This window comes from Neomonachus schauinslandi, chromosome 8 (assembly GCF_002201575.2).
Source record: "Neomonachus schauinslandi chromosome 8, ASM220157v2, whole genome shotgun sequence".
Classification (NCBI taxonomy): Eukaryota; Metazoa; Chordata; class Mammalia; order Carnivora; family Phocidae; genus Neomonachus; species Neomonachus schauinslandi.
This window is the reverse complement of record NC_058410.1, coordinates 143,677,824-143,698,162: the sequence shown is the minus strand read 5'-3', so window position 1 is coordinate 143,698,162 and position 20,339 is coordinate 143,677,824. Positions and strand designations below refer to the sequence as shown.

Genomic DNA, 20,339 nt, shown 5'->3' with positions numbered 1-20,339 from the left:
CTTGGCAGGTAGAGATTGTGGATAAAGTCAAGAATTCACTTCTGCGCACTCCAGAAACCCCGCTCAAAACAACTCCAACATAGAAGTTCAAACAGGACAAAAACAGCAACAAAATTTTGTGATCTGCAAAGCCGATGGAGGTGTGATAGTTGACTTGTCAGATTCGAGAAAGCTGAATCCTAAGCAAGTCCTGTGGGAAAAGCAAAGAGGTGGTCAGATTTACCCATAAACCCTCCATTCTCATGCCCCAGGGCCAAGGTCAGGGACTGTCTTCGGGGGCTTCATCTGGAAATTGCCTGTTAGGGGCGAAATTGTGTGCCTCACTGCCCTCTTCCTTCACATGCTTAAGCCCTAACCCCCAGTACCCCAGAATGTCACTGTATGTGGAGGTAGGGCTTCCAAAGATATAGATAAAGTAGGGTGAGGTCATATGGGTGGGCCCTGACCCAACATGCCTGGTGTCCTTATAAAAAGAGATTGGGACACACATACACACAGGAAGACACACCACGTGGACCCTGGGAGAAGAGAGCCGTCTACAAACCTTGCTGACAAAGTTGATCTCCCGCTTCGAGCCTCCAGAACCCAATCTGTGTCCCCGAGTTGTGGCAGCCCTAGCCGACTCACCCATTGCCCCTCCTCCATCCTGGAGGAAGACTGGATGTTTATTTTCTTGAGACAGGAAAGTATGTGATCTCCAGGCTGGAGCAGTGATGCTCACGCTTTCCCCTGAATCACCATAGCCTGGAGAACTTGTTAAAACGTAGGCCTCTGGGGCCCACTCCCAGAGTTTCTGACTCAGCGGTTCTGGGGTGCAGACAAGGATGTGCATTTCTAACAAGTTCCCAGCTGATACTCATGCTCCGGTTCCAGGGAGCACTTTCTGAGACTCACGAGGCTGGAGGAAGATCACACACAGGGCTAGCAGAAAATGGTAAGAGCTCAATAAATATTATCCACCTGCTCTGAGTTGTCGCTCGTGGACTTCTATACAGACCAGAAGGCCCACCCATTCTGACTGAGAGGAGCAAGTGAGAGTTTTAGGAAGAGATGTTATTTATTTATTTATTTATTTATTTATTATTTTTTAAAATTTAAATTCAATTAATTAACATATAGTGTGTTATTCGTTTCACAGGTAGGGTTTAGTGATTCATCAGTTGCAAAGAGATGTCATTTAAACTAGGCTTTTGAGACTAAGCTTTTCAGCAGGTTGAGGATGGGACTGGCGGGCGCTGAGAAAGTGGGGAGGTGGACCTGGCCAGGATGGGCACTGCAGGGCCGGGCAGGGCTGGGGGCCTGTTTCAGAAGAGGGAGAAGTCTAGTGAATTGTAGGAAAAGTAGTAGGGCAAAATGTATAACTGTTATGATTCCTGTTTCATTGTGGATCTAAACCCAATACATACAGGACTTGTCTCCAAACAGGAGAACTTTCACCAGTGGAAAGATTGAGCATGAGAAAACATTGAAGTTTTTTTCCCCCACAGGAAGCATTTGGGTTTTTGCATCAGTATTTAATCTCATCGATTCCTTTCTTTTCTTAACAAAGCATTAGCGAAGCTATGGATAGAGGGGAGAAAAACGATCAAATCCATCAATAAAAAGAAATAAATCTTTAGAACCTGAAGGAGCGAAGGAAGGATTAATTAATCCTAATTTAGAAGAGAAGAAGCCCTTCCCCGTGGCCTTGTGGCGCAACGGTAGCGCATCTGACTCCAGATCAGAAGGTTGCGTGTTCAAATCACGTCGGGGTCAGCTATGGGTACCTTTTTTAGGGTGAAGAAGAAATGAGAGGTTTTGAGAGGCTTTGAGAGGCTTCCAAGGAGTCATGATTGTGAAAAAACAAAATTTCCCGAGTGAATTACTGGCTTTATTGAAGAATTCATGAATTGGGCGGTATCCTGTCAACTCCAGGGAGTTGTACAAAATGAGACTTTAATAGGCAGAAGGGACTGGGAACGAGGAAGTTCTACCAGCAAAACACAGATTGGTTCAGGCAAAGCCACTTTCCTTTAGAGGATGATAGGCATCTATCAGGCCGATTACCTAACTAGTGCTGACCGGGTGATTTCTAATTGCCTGACTGGTTGAAGATTCCATTTCTGGGAGATGCTGAAACTGTAACTGGTAAGTCTAAGTCTCCGTTTGGTGATTGGGCTTAGCATAAGTGACTCCATTTTGGGCCTGTGGTCCTGTTTCTAACTTGATAGAAAGAACAGAATATCCGCTCTTATCAGAGTTTTGTGGGATGTATTGTGATTCCTGTTTTGCCCTTAGCTTGCCGTTGGAATTCTAAATGGGGGAAGCATTCCCCAAATGGACAGTGCATCCTTGGCAACCTTCTTTAAAGAAAGATTTAATTTAAACACTCTCTTCTTGGGCATCAGGGAATGCATAGTGTTCTGGTTTCCCTCTTTCTTCTCTGGTTGCTTTCCTGACTGTTCCTTTGCGCGTCTGCCTCTAACAATGTGTGCAGTCTTCTCAGCTTCATCCGCCCCACCCTGCCCCCACCGAGCCAGGAATCTAGAGCCGTCCTGGACACATCTTCTCTTCCAGGTCTGAGCAGTGAGTTCTGCTGAGTTTTATTTCCTAAAATGTCTATCCTGTTCTCTACAAGGACCTCTTTTCTTCCATCAATATCTCTTGCCCTGGATGTTGACGTGAACCTCCTAACTCCTCTTCCCAGATCTCCTCTTGTTCAGTTAAACTGGAGTCCTTATTATGCATGTTTTTAAACACAAATCTTGTCCTGATATCCTCTTGCTTGAACAGCCAACTGTCTGTCACACAGGCCTTCTTTCAGTTCCTCAAATACCTGTTGCTCCTTCCCAGGACAGGGCCTTTGTCCCTGACCTTTCCTCTGAAAGGAATGTTCTCTCTTGCTTGCTGCATCTTCCGCTGCGGTGAGCTGGGCAGACCCCAGGCCCTGGAGCCTCACCCCAGCCAGATCCACAGGCCTCACCAAAGGTTCTTGGTCTTGTCACGAGAATGAATTCAAGGCCCGACAAATAGCACGGTGGATGAGTAACACAAGTGGGAAAGTTTATGAAAGCAAAAGCACACTGTGGAGATAAGAGAGCATGAGAGGCAGTGAGAGGGGAGGAAAGGAAAGGGGAGGGAGAGAAAGAGGTGGAGCTCCCACGAGCAAGCGATTACCCTGGAGCTGCCAGCCCTGGGGAGGGGTGTGTTTCTATCTTTTACTGACAGTTGTTAACTAGGGGGCGGGCTATTCATTCCTGGGGCCGGAAGCAGGGTTTCCCGCCTTTTCTTCCTCACAGGGCTTTCCTGTCGTGGCGCCGCCATCTTGGGCCTGGCTGCTGGGATCCGGCCTCTCGTGGACGCTGCCAGGACAGGCCCCGACCTTCCCCACAGCCGGCCACCGCCGCCTCCTTGCTGGCCTCCGGGCATCCCGCTAGAGCCTCACTGCCTGCTCTAAAAGTCCCACTAACATGAACACCAACTACGTGTGTTCCACTGGAGAAATAAGGTAAAATTTCTGACTTTCAGTGGTTCATTCAAAAGTTGCATGAAATAAAAATCAGTAGCTAATATTTAACTGGCAGTTTTGTACTGTGTTTCAAGTGGCTTTAATAGACATCATTTTAATTTACCTTTAAAGCCTCTGGAGGAATGTAGGGCAACTACCCCAGGCTCCATTTATAGATGAATAAACAAGGACTAACGCATCACGTAACTCGGTCACGTTGATTTATGTCTCATACTGTCCAGTTCTGTGTTTCTCTGTTGCTAGGATGTGGAGAAACCTATTTTATGGCTGAAATTATTCCTTTAAGATCAACATTGATAGCCTTTGAATTTGCTGCTGTAGATTCCTGCCATTTCTCCCCTTCAAAGCATCCTAATCACTGCTGCCAAGCAAATACTGTAAGTTCTCCATCCTGAAGAAGAGGTGAAAAGATAGAGACTAGAGCAAGATTGAGGTTTTCACGTGCTTCATATAATCCAGACACTCAGAGCCCATTACCTCCCTGAAACCCAAACTCAAGACTCACTTCAGTGAAGATAATTTTCATTGATTGTCAATGTTTTTCTCCATGTTGGCCTTTTCTCAAAACTTCTGAAAAGTCCTTAAAAACAGGGGCCATAACTTCTGCTTATTTCCAGGTCCCCTTTGGCTTTTGGTTCCGAAGCGCCACAAGGACCTCAGCAGCTGGTGGTCATCCTCCCAAGCAGCAGGCGATGGGGATGAATGTAAGAAGTAGGATTCGGGAGAATTCCTACTTTCAGCATTTTCTTTACTAGTCTCAGTTTTGACGACGATACCTTCCTTGTCCAAACTTGGGTCTTCACAGTGGAATGACAGTAGGTCTTTTTTCCAAAATGAGATAACTTGTTTCACACTTGGATTGAGTGCTGTGATCTAGTAATTAACTGAATTGGCTTGCATCCTAAAAATGAGAGGTTTTCAGAATTTGTTTTCATGGGCGCCTGGGTGGCTCAGTCGGTTAAGCGACTGCCTTCGGCTCAGGTCATGATCCTGGAGTCCCGGGATCGAGTCCCGCATCGGGCTCCCTGCTCGGCAGGGAGTCTGCTTCTCCCTCTGACCCTCCCCCCTCTCATGCTCTCTCTATCTCATTCTCTCTCTCAAATAAATAAATAAAATTAAAAAAAAAAGAATTTGTTTTCATTAATGATTTAAAGGGGGTTGAGGGGGGATGAAAAAAGACATTTTTATATGCTGGGTATTTATACTTGTTTTTCACCTTCAAAAGCCTCCAAGGGCCACGTATCAGCTTCACCTTTCTTCTAGGTCACAAGTTTTCTCAGAGTGTTTAGGTATAGCTTTTTCTTTCTTTGGATTTAGGGAAATCCTAGAGAAAAAACACACTATCTCATGTTTTACTAATGAAGCAGAGACAATGGAACTGTAGCTATGAGGACAAATAAAGAAGGGTTGCCTCATGGGGCATTGGTGGTTCAGTGGTAGAATTCTCGCCTGCCACGCGGGAGGCCCGGGTTCGATTCCCGGCCAATGCAACGTGTTCTCTTTTTTTTCCCCACAGCAGGGGTAGAAATATTTTCACTGAAAAATTACAAAGTAAAAATACTTCGAAGTTAACTGTGTTTCTCGTGTCCGAGTATGGCTGAGAAAGATCAAAGTTAACGCTCCTTTTGCAATTTCACCCTCATAAATTATGCCAATCGGCATGCATTTGGTGTTCCAATGGCCTGAAACGTCATCCTGTTGGAGCTGGAACACACTCCGACCTCAACAGGTTGATCTTTCGGAGGCGAATTGTAAGCCGCTAGTATTTGAGGGCGGAGTGTAGCCATGTACAGAGATCAAGGTATCCTTATCCTCTCTTGACAGTGATCATTTCAAAAATAAACAGAAATTTCAGAAGAAGGCGCCAAAATTTATTGTATTGAAATTTTGCTTTTTTTTTTTTTTTTTTTTGCTTTGCTGCGTGAGCAGAGTGGCGCAGCGGAAGCGTGCTGGGCCCATAACCCAGAGGTCAATGGATCGAAACCATCCTCTGCTATCTCTCCGGTGACTCTTTTTGGTTCAAACTCAGATTTTAGAAAAAGAGAGTGAATAAAGTTGATCACTCTCAGAAAGGGTCTGTGGACCAGTTCTGGATGATAAGAATGCCCACGGTAATTTGTTACAAGTCCTGCTTCCCTTTCTGTAACAGGTGGATCTCTCCGTTGCGGCTGGTTCGTCCGTTGTAATCCAGTCTCCGACTGGGGGCCACTGCACCTGTTAGGGACTGAATGCCACCCTCGCAAGTGCTTTGGTATCTCACACATCAGGCAAGTGTTACAATTTGTAATAACTTGTGTTACCAGCATCTCAATATTCAAAATCTTGTTCTTTTTAGTGTGATGACAGGCACTCCAGAGCAGTTGTCATGGAAACCAGCAGAAAGGCCAGTTTGTAAACTGGAAAGGTATTATTCCTCATGGGAATATATCTAGAGAGCCAGAGAGCAGTTGTGTAGTCGTGGCCGAGTGGTTAAGGCGATGGACTTGAAATCCATTGGGGTCTCCCCGCGCAGGTTCGAATCCTGCCGACTACGAAGTGGTGTTTTTCTTTCCAGGTGTTACACCTGCTGGACCAACTTTGGAAACTGCAAAACACAAAACAGCACTAAATACGCCGTTTTCCTGGGTATTATTGTATTTCTCCATGAAATGTAAGCAGGTAGGTCTAGTCCTTTAGTCTAACAGTGGGTGAAGAAAATTTTTGAAAATGATTTTGGGAAAACACTAGGTATTTCTGAGACCACTATATGAAGATGCTGAAAAAATGCCCAGGTTTAATTCTTTCTTTAATTTGCTATTTCCATATCCGAAATTCAGCTTGGGTCTGACTTCTGAAAACTGGTTTGCCTCTTACTTCTTCGGCTTGATGTTCTTGCAGGAATTAGGGCATATCCAGGGCATCACTATCCAGTTCGTGAGCACGTTTGGTGTTGTGGAGTGAATATCTCAAAATAGAAATTTCCAATCTTTCCTCCTTTTGGATCCCTCTTATTATTCCACTCAGGAAGCCAGAATTGCAGAGAGGAAGTATAGGATAGAGAATTTTCAAAACTGTTTTCAGACGTTGGCTGAATCTTATTTAAAAAAGTTGTTTTGCTGGATAAAACTAACACACAATACCATATATGCAACATAAATAAGAGTAAATGTAATAAAAATTTATCTTTTATCACACTTGCAATCGATCCATCACAGAATGCAGATAAGCAAAGTAGAAATACTTAGAAACGTAAAAGTTTTTAATCCTTGAAATTACTAGTAAATTCCCATGTTATATTTAACTTTTCTTCTTGCATTTTCTGTATTCGTACATGCCCTAAGAGATTTTTCAGTGTTGACAGTTTCCTCTATAAACCCATAGGTAGACAAACGTTCACTGTCCAGGTTAGGAATTTAGTAAATGCAGTTTTGATTTTTCCAGGAACGCGGGTACTCAAGCCTTCCGTGGACCCTGGGGAAAATTCCAAGCAAAGATGAGCCCTGTTGGGCTTTTACCCCGGCGGAGCAAGTTTGTTGCCTCCTTGGATTCAGGGACTGTGAACCTTCTCCACCTGTCCACAGGTACTCACACGCGACTCACTGCAAAGAGCGTCCAAAAGCTTGCCAGGGATAGGGGTTGTCTGTGGCCCCATGGTGTAATGGTTAGCACTCTGGACTTTGAATCCAGCGATCCGAGTTCAAATCTCGGTGGGACCTGTCAGCCTTTTAGCATCTTCCCTTTTCTCTTAAATCACTCCCGCACCCTGACTTGGCCGGAGACACCTGAGCACTTGCTCACCTCAACGGTGCATCTGGGTCAGCAAGGTGACACTGTCCTGCCGAACAGCGTCGCCTGCATTTTCTTCTGGAGTTCTACGTCTGTCCTCCTGTGTCCTTCCTCCTTCGTTGGGAAATCAGGATATCGTCCGAACGCCCTAAGTAATGTTTTACACCCCAGACCTCAGTTCTGGGTTCAGGTTCCATCAGTTTCTAACACGAACTTGGCCTTGAGAAGTTCGTAGTGTGCGTGAGCCCCAACTGTCATGTTTATTTTGGAACATTTGCTGTCTGAGATACAGCAGATTTTCTATTAATGTTTAAGAAATTAAAACTATAGTCCACAACATGCTGAACACAGTGACAAACTCTGCATTGAATATTCATAGATATTCCATCAGGAACCCTTGATAAGGTGGCCCCATGGTGTAATGGTTAGCACTCTGGACTTTGAATCCAGCGATCCGAGTTCAAATCTCGGTGGGACCTGTTTTGGTTTTGGTGACCTCGCCCCCTGTTTTGGTTTTGGTGACCTCGCCCCATATTTCAAATCGCTATTGCATCCTGGTGTGTGGGCTGGAGCTTTACACTCACGCTTTCTTCATGCTAAGAGCGTCCTGTAATTCCTTACTCTCTTCTTGGGCTTATGAAAAATGACCGATTTATGTATCACCTTTGTGTCCTTGTGGATCACTCTCTCTAACTCCCTGGGTTCCTGAAGTCCCATCTCTTTAGTCTTCAGGCCCTAACAGTTCATGTGTCATAAGCTCCTTCTTTTCTTCTCTAGCTCCTCAAAATGTGAGGGCCCCATGCAAGAATATGCATAACAATTTCAACAGAAAGCTCCTCAACGGACTCTGTGGTGAGCACTGTGAGCTCTAAATCCAGCAATTTGAGTCCAAATCTCTTTGGGGCCTCAGCAACATGTTGGTGATTTTCCCTCCGTGGTTCTCCTAACTCATTTGCTCACCTTCGAGGTCTACACATCTAGCTGCAGGCACTGCCAGTCTCTTCCAAATCAACATAGAGTCCCTGCCAAGAGAAAATTGCCTCTGACCACCCACCCGGGGAATCCTAGCCCTATTGCCCCCTCAAACTCCATGTCCCTATTTTGCTTTTTTTGCCCAGAGCTTCTCAGATCCTGGTAAGTTAGAATCTTGGCCCTGGTGACTAAGAGTTTATGTTTTACAGTCCCAAACCGAGGTCCTTCCTTTCATGGAGCCCACATAAAGTGTTCCATCAGCTTCTAAACACTAACACTGTCCTGAAAAAGTTCTACTGCACAGTGGGACAGCTGTGGCGTACGTCTTAGAGCCTCCACTGTCTGCCCTCACTGGCGGCTCCGTGTGCACCTGAAGCTAACGTGTCACCTCCATCATTTTGAAGCTACACTGATCTGTTAGGAGTACTCATTGGTCTTTCAGTGGGGACCCAACTTTAAGGGCCTCATGATGTAACGGGTAGCACTTGGATCACATCTCAGCGGACTTGTCTCAGTTTTGGTCACCTTGCCCGTGCGTTTTCCCAAACCAGGAGTCCACTTTGGTATGATAGACACTCCCTTAGACTCGCACCTCCTCTCCCACATCAACACCCAGCTCCTTGCTCTTTCCTCTGGCTACTGAAAATTGTACTCTCCCCATCATCCTCATGTTCTCCTAAAATCTCTCCTCTTGGTGCCTATTTTTGCTTCGCCTGGTGCCTGAAGTCAGTGAGATCCCCGTGAGTTAATTATGTGCTCTGGTGCTGAAGAGTCACAGGCCTCACCTGTGACTTTTCTCCCCGTGAGGTTCATGCGCATCCTCTGTAGACCTGAAAATGTCCAGACCATGGAGTGAGACCCCCGCCATCATACTCATTTGAGAGTTTCCTTTGTTTTCATACAAGAGGCTCTCTCCTTTAATGTGTCTTAGACTGAATTTATGCCCACACACCTTGAAGATCCCCCACCTGACCCCATGCAAGAGTATACATGTCTTCCCTTGAAGGTTTGTTGTCACAGAGGTCCCATGTGTGACGGTCAACCCTCTAGACATTGGACCCTAAATTCCTTCTGTTGACTCTCTTTAGTTCAAGCATATCCTCCAGTGCTCTCAATGACAGCAAAAGAAGAACCCCCGTCAACTCCTCTGGCCACTAAACATTGTTCCAGAAAAATCCCTGCAAACTTCCTCATACCTATTAAGCCCCAGTCATGTAATGTTTTAGAACCTCTGTATTAGTTTCCTACCGCTGCTATAGCAAATTGCCACAAATTTAGTGGCTCAAAATAACACGAATTACTTTTCGTACAGTTCTGGAGTTCGGAAGTCTAAAATCAAGGTGTCAGCAGGTTTTCTGGAGACTTCAGGGAAGAATCTTGTTTCCTTGCCATGTTCAGCTTCTAGTGGACTCTTCCCTGCATCACCTCTTGCTTTGGTAATCATGTTTCCTATTCTTGACTCTGACCTTCTTCTGGGTATCCTTGGAAAATCCAGCATAATCTCTTCATCTCAAAATTCTCAATTTAATCACATCTATAAATGTAAGGTAACATATTCACAGGTTCTGGGGATTGGGATTTAGGCCTTTGTTAGAAGCCATGATCCAGCCTACCACAGCCTCTGTTACTAAATAGCACGTGTCTGTGAATGCTCTTTAGATTGATTCTATTGATCAGGACTTTTTTCAAAGGCAAAATACCGATCCATTTTCCTTACATGTCTTTTTTTCAAGAGACTCTTCTGTAGGGGCTCCATGGGGTGATGATTGGCATCTGAACTCAGATCTGACAATCTTAGGGTACCTTATGTTTCTGCCTTCTCAATGGCCTTCCCTTCCGGGCACAGGATCTCTGGGCCATGAGGCCTTCCTGGGTTTATTGGTTACCTGTTGTATAAATTACCACAAGATTGGCACTTAAAACAAGATGCTCTTCATCTTACAGTCGTGGAGGGTCTCGAGGGTCAGCATAGCTGGGTCTTCTGCTTCAGGGTCTTTTGTGATCTGCATTCAAGGTATGGGCTGGACTGGAGTCATGTCAAAGCTCAACTGGGGAAGGATCCATTTCCAGGCTTACATGTGTGTGGCAGGATTTAGTTCCTCCGCAAAGGCTGTGGAACTGAGGGCTTTGGCTGCTGGCTGGTTCCTGCCTGGAGTCCATTCTTGGTTCCTTGCCACGTGGACTTTACCAACATGGCAGCTTGTTTTGTCAAAGCATGTGAGCTGAGAAAGCAAGAGTGCAAGTGTTTTGGTAAGTCAGAAATCACAGTCCGTTGTAATCTAATCATGCAAGTGAGATCCTATCACATTCACTGTGTTCCTTAGGTTAGGAGTAAGTCAGTAGGTCCAGGCTGCACTCAAGGGAAGGAATTTCACAAAAAGTCTGTCTACCACACTGGGTTTCAAAGACCCTAGAGATCCCGAAGCTGAATGAGCCCTGTCTGGCTCTGGTCTTCTGCTGTGACTGATACTTTGCAAGCAGGTTATTTATTTATTTATTTATTTATTTATTTATTTATTTATTTATACTTTGTCAGCAGTTGCTATATTGAGAGCAATTCCTGGTATCTCCCAACTGGGAAAATTACTTCTAGGTTTTAGCTTTTATAGTTTTCCTTTATCTATCTTTACACTTAAGTTAGCACTGAAGAGCTAGACTATCACTCTTCTAATCTCACTCCTGACAAGCGAATCAGAATCTCTTGGTATAATGCCCCGAGGCTATTTTCCTAAAGTTCCTCATGGATTTGAATGTGCAGCAGGCGGTGAGGCCCACTGAGCTAATTTCTCCCTGACCACCCTATTCAACCGGCTACCACTCCAAGGCATTTACTACTTTCTGACATATCGTATGTTTTGCTTTCTTAATTATTTATTGCCTATTTCTGCATACTTCAGTTTCAGCAGGGCAGGGAATCTTCTGTGTCGTATATGCTCCTGTACTTAGAACAGGACCTGGCACAGATGCGATGCTTGGTAAATATTCTTGGAAAGATTGAATAAATGAAAGAATCAGTGAACTCTTCAGTTCGGCCTTGGTCATCGTGTTTGACAATTCCCAGCTCTAACAGAACCAAACCCAAAGACATTTTTATTTTCTTTCCAGAAACATTTTAGAATTTGTCACTCACTTAAGCTTAAAACAATTACAACTTCATATTTTTTTTTACCTGTTTTATAGGTGTTTATGTATCAGATAATTAATATGTTTGCTATGTATTAAATTAGTCCTTGACACCTCCTTAGAGCCCACAGTTTGCATCCTGATCACGTTGTAGAGCACGTGCACACACACACACACCCGGAGTTATTCTTTTTTTGTAATGACCTTGGATGTAGATGAGAAAGAGCTGACATCAGGCATCCAGGAGCTGACCTGATTGTCTAGTAGGCCCGGGCGCTGTCAGGAGGTGGCCTGGCACTCACCTCTAGGCCATGGGGATTTTCCGTGGAACATAAACAATCGCACACAACAGGAGCATCAGACAAGGGCTTTCTCTGATCATGATGACGTGAGACAGAACATTTCATAGTCTAGTCTAAGAACAGACAGCCAAAGAAGGCCACTGTGTGTACCACAAAATTACCAAATGTCTCCTGCCAGCTAACACAAGGGACCACTGGTTTTCCAAACTTAGCTTCATTCTATTCTTACCTTTCTCTAGATAGAGTTTATGAAGATACGAAATCACAGAATTATGCCCTCCCTTCCTGACAGCAACCAACCCAGGACAAAGCCTGGCTTCCTTGTCCCCTCCCTCAAATCACCCAACAGAAGACAAATGTTACAATAAGCCCCCCCATTTTTTTTTTTCAATTTGAGATATAATTAACATATAACATTGTGGACATTTAAGATGTGAACGTGTTGATGCGTTTATATATTGCAATATGGTTACCACATAACATTACCTAACACCGTCATCATGTCTCATAATTACCATTTCTTTTTTGGGTGATGAGAATATTTAAGATCTTAGAAACTTTAAAGGATATAATATAGTATTGTTGACTATAATCATGAACTTGTGCATTAGATCTCGAGAAGTCACACATCTGCTCACAGCAAGCTTTGTGTCCTTTGACCCCCATCTCCCCAATTCCACCCCCCACCCCAACCTCTGGTAACCACCATTCTACTCTGTATTTCTAAAAGTTCGGTGTTCAGCTTTTTAAGATTTCGTATAGAAGTGAGATTACATGGTATTTGTCTTTCTCTGTCTGACTTGTCTCACTTAGCGTAATGCCCTCAGGGTCTATCCATGTCGTCAGTAACGGCATTTTCCTTCTTTCTCATGGTTAAGTAAGATTCCATTGCCTGTGTGTATCTTTGTATATACATATATGTATATAGACACAACTTTTTCTTTTTCTTTTAAGATTTTATTTATTTATTTTTGCAAGAGAGAAAGAGCACCAGTAGGAGGAAGGGGTAGCGGGAGAACCAGGCTCCCCACTGAGCAGCGAGCCCCATGTGGGACTCGATCCCAGGACCCTGGGATCATGACCTGAGCCAAAGACAGACACTTCACCGACTGAGCCACCCAGGCGCCCTACACAACTTTTCTTTATCCATTTATGCACTGACACTTCGGTTGTTTCGTATTTTGGCTATTGTAAATAATGTTGCAATGAGCATGGGCATGCAGATATCCCTTTGATAACCTGTTTTCATTTCTTCTGGATAAAAACCCAGAAGTGGGATTGCTGGGTCACACGGTAGTTCTATTTTTAATTTTTTGCGGACCCTCCATACTGTTTTCCACAGTGGCTGCACCAATTTACATTCCCACCAACAGTGCACGAGGGGTCCCCTTTCTCCACAGAGTTGCTAACACTTCTTATCTCTTGACTTTTTGGTGGTGGGCATTCTAACAGATATGAGGTGGTAGCTCATTGTGGTTTTGACTTGCATTTCCCTGATCACTAGCGATGTTGAGCATGCTGGCCATTTAGATGTTGTCTTTGGAGAGACATTATTCCATGAAAGGGAGTTCTACACAAAATGACCCCTAAAAGCCGAAGGAGCTGGAAGACTGAAGGAATAGGCCAACAAGTCCAGTTTGAGGAGAAGCGGTTTGTCAAGGGGATTTAGGGACAGAAGGGTGCCTTGGATGACTCCATCTCCTGTGTGACTGACCTCCTTTTCTAGCCTTGGAGGCTGGGAGCACCTGCAGGGGGGCCCACCTGGAGGAGATGTTGGAGACTCACAGGTGTATCTCCAGAGCAGACTGAGGACACCGTGCCCTGCGGGGTACTTATAAGGGTGGGGTTAGATGGAAAGACTGTGTGTGTGTGGGGGGGTTGGAGTGTGTATGGGGGCTGTGCTCAGGAAGGCTTCAAGCCACAGAATGGTCACCATGGCAGATTTGTCTAAGATGGTGTTAGTCCTGGTTCACACAAATGTCTACACGGTTCTCTGACCACTTTTAAGTTGGACGTTTTTGTTGTTACTGAGTTGGATGAGCTCTCTCTCTCTATTTTGGATATTAACTCCTTATTTAATACACGGTTTGCAAATATTTTCTCCCATTCCACAGTTTGCTTTTTCATTTTGTTGATTTCTTTTGCTGTGCTGAAGCTTTTTAGTTTGATAGGCTTTCCACTTGTTAATTTTTTTCTTTTGTAGTTTGTGCTTTTGGTGTCAAATCCAAAATATCATTGCCAAAATAAATGTCAGTGAACTTTCCCCCTCATGTTTTCTTCTAGGAGTTTCATGGATTCTTGCCTTATATTTATGTCTTTAATCCATTTCGAGTTAGTTTTTGTGAGTGGTGTGAGATAGAGGTCCGATTTCAGTTTTCTGCATGTGGTTATCCAATTTTGGATAAATCCAGTATTTGAGTTATATCCAGTATGAAGGTTGTATATGACCTTCATTATGTAGAGGTACGTTCTCTCTACACCCAACTTGTTGAGAGAGTTTTTTTAATCATGAAAGAATGTTGTATTTTGTCAACAATAGGGCATGACATGTGAAACATGAAAGGATGCTTGTATTTAATAAGGTCTTTAAACTCCCCCTTTAACTGATTTAATTCTCCAAGGTCTCTCGAGGTGTGTACCCTCCCTAGTTGTGGTAGCAAGTCACAACTTATCCAACTGCAGGTGTGTTCCTGGTGATCTCTGGCTGGAGCGCACTGAAGCTGGCCGTAAAAAAAATAAATAAATAAACGACAGTAGTAAATTATCTTTTTTAAATCAAATTTACCTGTACAAAACAAACAAAACAAATCGAAACAAAACAAAACTCCCTCCGATGGTCCTAAAATTCTTTAATAAAGTCTGAAATCTTTGGTCTGACATTGGGAACCAGCCGCCCAGCCCCAGCTCCTCAGCAATCACCTGCTCGCACTTCCTGGGAGGTGATGACTCTAAGAAGTGCTAATGTTCCATATGGTAGACATCTGAGAATCCTGCAATAACAGATACAATACAGCTCGTTTCATGATGGTTTCAATATACATATGGTCTAAAGGAATGACGATACCTAATTTGATTTTTAAGACAAAAGCAGTCATGAACTCCATTCTTCCGTCAAGGGCTGCCAGGTTTCCTGAGAAAGTGTATTCGGTTTTTATTCGGGTCCACTCCCCCCCACCCACTCCTTCCCGGGACTATAGCCTGTTCTTTATTTATTTTTCCTTTATCAAGACAAGAGGGCCACTTACAGAAAGCAAGGAGGTCTTCTTCATTAATAAAAGCATATAATCAAATAATGGAAATTGCAACGTAGAGCTGTGCTCAGTATAGCAAGTGCTATAAGCATAGTACTTATGTGAAGGGCCTGTCGCAGGTGACGAGGTGGCCGAGTGGTTAAGGCGATGGACTGCTAATCCATTGTGCTCTGCACGCGTGGGTTCGAATCCCATCCTCGTCGGCGGCTCCCCCGCTGCACCGGTGGGGTGAGGTTTTAGCTCTTGGTGAGCGAGACGCTTCGCTAGTGCTTGCTGGAGGTGCTTGTGGGAAAAAACCAGAAAGAGGCGAGACCAGCCACTTTTCACTATTAATAACGTACCTCCTTAACCGTTTTACGGAGATTTCGGGGGTTATCTAAGCCTGGATGGGAGTGTTGCACCGACTCGGCTCCCGCGGCGGGGGCACACGTCCGCCCCCCGCGCCCCCGGGGTCTCCACTGAGGCCTGAAACTCTGGTTCGGGACCTTCGAGGCTGCAGGCACCGCGCCCCCGGGAGCTTCTCCGACGCCCTTCCCTCCGCCCCCTCGGGCCCCCGGCCCCGGGTCGGTGACCTCAGCTCTCCCAGGTGAGGTCCAGCCGTCCGAGCGGTTGCGGGCGCGCGGGTGACGCTCGCGCCCCCTTCTGGCAAAAGATCCTTTTGCAAGGCCCAGATCCCATATACCTTCCCCGTGAATTCGCTCAGAAAGGCACCATTCTCCTTTTTTTGTATTTTAGTTGAATTAACTTAAATCAAAGATCTTTTGCGAGCGCTCCAACCTCTATTGGTTTCTCCCTTCTTTGGTCCTCTTCTGCTAGTTGCATCTTAATTTGAGCACATTATCCCATAAAATCTCTCCTGTCTCCTCTTTTCACTTTACTGAGAACTAGAGCAAGGGGTCGGATCCACAGCGTAGAATCACAAGATTCGAAGGGACTGTAGAGATGATGTCTCTAAAACGTCCCCCCTCTATCACCTAGCTCTATTTTGCAGATGAGGAAACTGAGGTAGAAACCAAACTAATTGTTTTAAAAAATCATATAACGAGCCTTTCCTTATTAAGGTTCATGGGAACCAAATTCTTTCAGAGCAAGTGGTTAGGGTGGTGAGATCTTTCCAACATGTTCAAATCCTGCGACTGACTGTGACTTTTGATATCTAGAAAATTCTTCTGAAGTACATTTGTCATGAGCCAAAGCCTCATTAGGATTGAGGCCTACAAAGCATGAAATTTGAAGCAATATCTGATTTTGAATTTCATCTAACAATATCTGGCTTATATGGTATATGTAGTTTGAAGATGGTTTACAAACTCCTAAATAAAAGAAGACCACCAGACCACTAAATCATGTTAAAAAATCACAATGGAAAACATTGATAAAATTCCTAAATAAAAATTTAAAACTGTCACATGGCCCAAGGCACCCCATATCGCAATAAAAACATAGCATGTTAAGATAGAGCAAACTGGAAAATTTTGTCACTCCTATGACATACAGAGATTGTCTTCAACTTTTTAACCCATCTCCCGTTAACCTGGCTAAGTGATGGATGAAGGGAAGATATCACATAATAATTTATTGCCTTTATGTCTGTGGTATTTAGTGCTTCAAAATTCAAGATAATTGATCTCCTGCCAAAAACTATGAGGGACATACTGTAGTTGAACAAAGTTGGATTTATTGTCTTGTTGCAATGAGGGAGGCAAAATATCATGGTGATCTATTAAGGGACTCAGTAACTCTATGATTGGTTATTTTAATTTTTGTCTGAAAGGTGAGAGAATCAAAGTAGGACACATGATTACAGACAGTTTTTTTGTTTTTATCTTGCTTCCTGAGGGTCACAGAGCAGCCTTGCCTGTTGTTGGTATCCTTTGAAATTATTTATGTTCCACAGGAATTAACCAGGGCTTAGCTGTGAGGGCCAGGCCAGCTCCTAGCAATGCTAAGGCTGAGCTGTGAATGTCAGACCCAGGCCTGGTGTCAGGGGCTGCTGTTCTCTTTCTCAAAATGCGTGTAATTCATGCACTCCGGGAACTCATTTTTAAGATGAAATGCAATAAGGTATAAGATAATAAGAAAGGATGAATGATTTCTAAACTTCGTAAATCTGCATTGACTCCTCAAATGATTAAAGTATTGGCTTCAGTTTTTCATTCCTTCCTGTATCCAAGCCCTTTGTCTAGTAACTTCTCAGTCCCTCTTCAAGAGATGGAGTGTTGTCCCTGGCCTATGGGCTGGGGCATGAGGATGACTTCGATCAATGGGATATTAGTAGACATATATCCTTTTTAGTTTTTAGTAGACATATCCATATAGTAGAGTATATCCTTTTCCTGGTTGATAAAAGGATACTTAGTGTCATGGTACGTTTTGTGAGGAAGGAAGCAGTGAGTGGCTTCACATGACATTAACACACTGCAATTTTTTTTAGTCTGAGAAATCTCAATCCTGGGAACCAACGCTCAAGCCCCAACTTTTCTGTACAATTTGGACTCTACAGCTGACTGGGGAAAACCAGAGTCATGCCAGAGATCTAAAAAAGAGGCTGGGCAAAGGAAGAGGTAATTATTACCTTGTTTTAATATTCATTGCTTTCACCTAGCAAAAGCATCCTCCACGTGATTTGAAGGAACTGTGTTTCACCATGAAGTCAAGCATTGGAAATTACTTTTTCTTCATCCTAAATTATGAAATTCAGTTATTTAGACACAAAAATGTGTTTTTGTGTATATTGTGCATCTGTCTTCTCTGTCTTCCTGCTTTCTTACACACTCTGTAAATGTAAACAGCTGGGATCTTTTCATGACCTTATGTTCTTCCATTCTGTAATTTAGGTTTGAATCTGGGCTGTTCTCATCCTTTTGATGGCAACAAAAACAAAGGAAAAAGGGAAGTTAAGAGGGAAAAGGAGGGTAAGAGTGAAAACCAGCAACACAGACTCCAGCAGCCACGTCTTCCAAGGACAGGCAGACTCAGACTAGAAGAGAAAAGTGAAGAAAAGAGGGGGGAAGGAGAAGCAACAGGCTCCCACTGTGCGGGCCCCTGGGGCCTGGCATTGGTCTGAGACTCAGCAAGTCTTAGAGGGGGGTCGGTTTACAGATCTGAGTTCCCTTGAAACTGTGAAAATGAAACTCAGGCACTCAAAATCCAAATTTGAGGAGAGCTTGAGAGCCCCCAGATTATTGGAGGGCCTTGTTCCAGTTCTGCCTCTCCTGGGTCCTGACACTGGTCCTCTCCAGGCCTTTGAGAAGGACCTCTTTAGAGTTGGAACTGGAGGGTATTATGCTGAGGGAAATAAGTCAATCAGAGAAAGACAATTATCATATGGTTTCACTCATATGTGGAAGATAAGAAATAGTGCAGAGGACCGTAGGGGAAGGGAGGGAAAACAGAGTGGGAAGTCATCAGAGAGGGAGACAAACCACGAGAGACTCTTAACTCTAGGAAACAAACTGAGGGCTGCTGGAGGGGAGGGGGATGGGGGGATGGGGTAACTGGGTGATGGGCATTAAGGAGGGCACCTGCTGTGATGAGCACTGGGTGTTACATGTAAGTGATAAATTACTGAACACTACATCTGAAACTACTGGTGTACTGTAAGTTGGCTAATTGGATTTAAATTAAAAAAAAAATTAGAGTAGGAAAAAAGAGATGGGTTTGGAAAACAGATACCAGGTGATTCCTCCCACCATGTGAAATATGGCAATTTTGGGGAACGCATAAAAACCAGAACTAACCACGAAGGGATTCGAACCCTCAATCTTCTGATCCGAAGTCAGACGCCTTATCCGTTAGGCCACGTGGTCGCCAGGTAGGAGCCTTCGCCGCAGCCCTTAGGAAGTATAATGAGCTTTCTGGCCGGTCCTGAGTTGTCAAATAGCGCCCCGGCCGCCCGCGCTTCTAGTCATCGAAAAAAAGGAAACGAGCTTACCAGGGTTATTTGGGGCCACGGAGTCGGGCCTCGTGAAAGGTAGGAACTGGCAATTTCGGTCTTGGGTCCTCCACGGGAAGAAAAGTCATGGACATTACCACTCCTGAGCAGAAAAGCTGTGTATGGCACCTGAAAGATGTCCAAATACTGCATACTGTCTGCATCTGGGGATATTTTTTTAAATAAGCTAACTCAGAGCTTCTTCCCTGTAAATACTCATCCACATTCACTATTTTCAGACTCTAGGTAGTTGGAAGGTCCTCCTGGACAGTTATCATGCAAACTGCGCCCAGAAGGCAGTCTTAGCATCCCACGATTGTCTTTCTTGCTGTCCTGCATGGATACCTGCAGGGTCCCCTTTTCATACTCGTCTGGGACTCTCTCCGATTGTTGTAATGTGACATCAGAGCACTTTTCCCGGTGTGTCTCTGTTTGGAGAAGAAGGGCAATCTTTGGTTGGCGTTTCAGGAGGTGTATAGAGTGGTCTAGGGTCATTCATGTTATCTGAAGCTTCCATATCTTAAGAAATAAACACTATAGTAGGATTACAAAAATTATGACTGTTAGCAATTCTTACAGTTAATAGATGATTCAACACAAAAATGTGTTGCAATATACTCATTCTATGGACAAGATATTTATAGAGTTTATAATGTTCTGTAGAGTACTTGGCCCAATAAAGTGATAGAGATTTCAACTTATATTTTAGATGACTTCTTTCGAGTTTATCAGTGAATCTGTGTGACCTCGTGTAGCTTGTTTGAGGATAATGTTGACTATCTACACATATCGCAGTACCTTAATTTTCTTAAATCCCAGACCTTGGGAGCTTTGGCCCTCTTGGTTCATTCGTGATAGGTTAAATTAGCAGCTTCTGGAGCACAGAAATGGGGTCTTTTACATAGTCTTTCTTTCCCTGTCCACAGAATTACATCTGGCAAATAGTAGGAGCTCAGTAAAAATGTGCTGAATTTCTCAAATACATATATTTTTGAATTTTGCAATCGTTTTTAATGTGGGGATTATTTAACTAAAAGATTCTTTTATCCTGCAAAAAAATCTGCATATGGACTTGTTCTCTTCCTCTCTCCCTGGAAGCAAGAAGATGGTGGTTAAACCATCATGGGTACTGTTGGGTTAAGTGGTAAGAGGAGATCCTCAAGGCTCAGTCACCCAGCCCTGTGGAGGGAGACACGATCTTCAGGAAGATCACTGGCAAGGATCTCCAGCCAAAAGAATTTTTAAGGATGACTGGTGTCTTGGTGTCCATGACATTTCCCCTCAAGTGTCAACATGTTTTCTGGTAATACCTAAGAGACAGATATCCCAGATACCTGTAGCAGAAGATCATGATGAGAGCCTTGGACAGTTAATGATTGTTGACGAGAAATGTGCTGCTGATATGGGCCTGGTTATGGAATGGCGGCGAATGAAAGTTGGGGGGGTGGTCAATCCGTCTATCATGTTCATCAGCATGTTTCTGG

General features: G+C 44.1%; 1 protein-coding gene and 7 non-coding genes across 8 annotated transcripts in view; 7 read left to right on the top strand and 1 right to left on the bottom strand.

The window, feature by feature from the left end:
- The window catches only part of LOC123325518 (histone H2B type 1-C/E/F/G/I), a 388,315-nt gene that overhangs the window by 321,394 nt on the left and 46,582 nt on the right, over window positions 1-20,339 (top strand). The gene's annotated exons all lie outside the window — the stretch shown is intronic.
- Window positions 1,684-1,755, top strand: TRNAW-CCA. Its single transcript has one exon. It is a non-coding gene; the product is annotated as a tRNA-Trp (tRNA).
- On the top strand, window positions 4,928-4,998 carry TRNAG-GCC. The gene has a single exon. It is a non-coding gene; the product is annotated as a tRNA-Gly (tRNA).
- On the top strand, window positions 5,960-6,041 carry TRNAS-UGA. The gene has a single exon. It is a non-coding gene; the product is annotated as a tRNA-Ser (tRNA).
- TRNAQ-UUG lies at window positions 7,132-7,203 on the top strand. The gene has a single exon. It is a non-coding gene; the product is annotated as a tRNA-Gln (tRNA).
- On the top strand, window positions 7,681-7,752 carry TRNAQ-UUG. Its single transcript has one exon. It is a non-coding gene; the product is annotated as a tRNA-Gln (tRNA).
- On the top strand, window positions 15,043-15,124 carry TRNAS-GCU. The gene has a single exon. It is a non-coding gene; the product is annotated as a tRNA-Ser (tRNA).
- On the bottom strand, window positions 18,658-18,730 carry TRNAR-UCG. Its single transcript has one exon. It is a non-coding gene; the product is annotated as a tRNA-Arg (tRNA).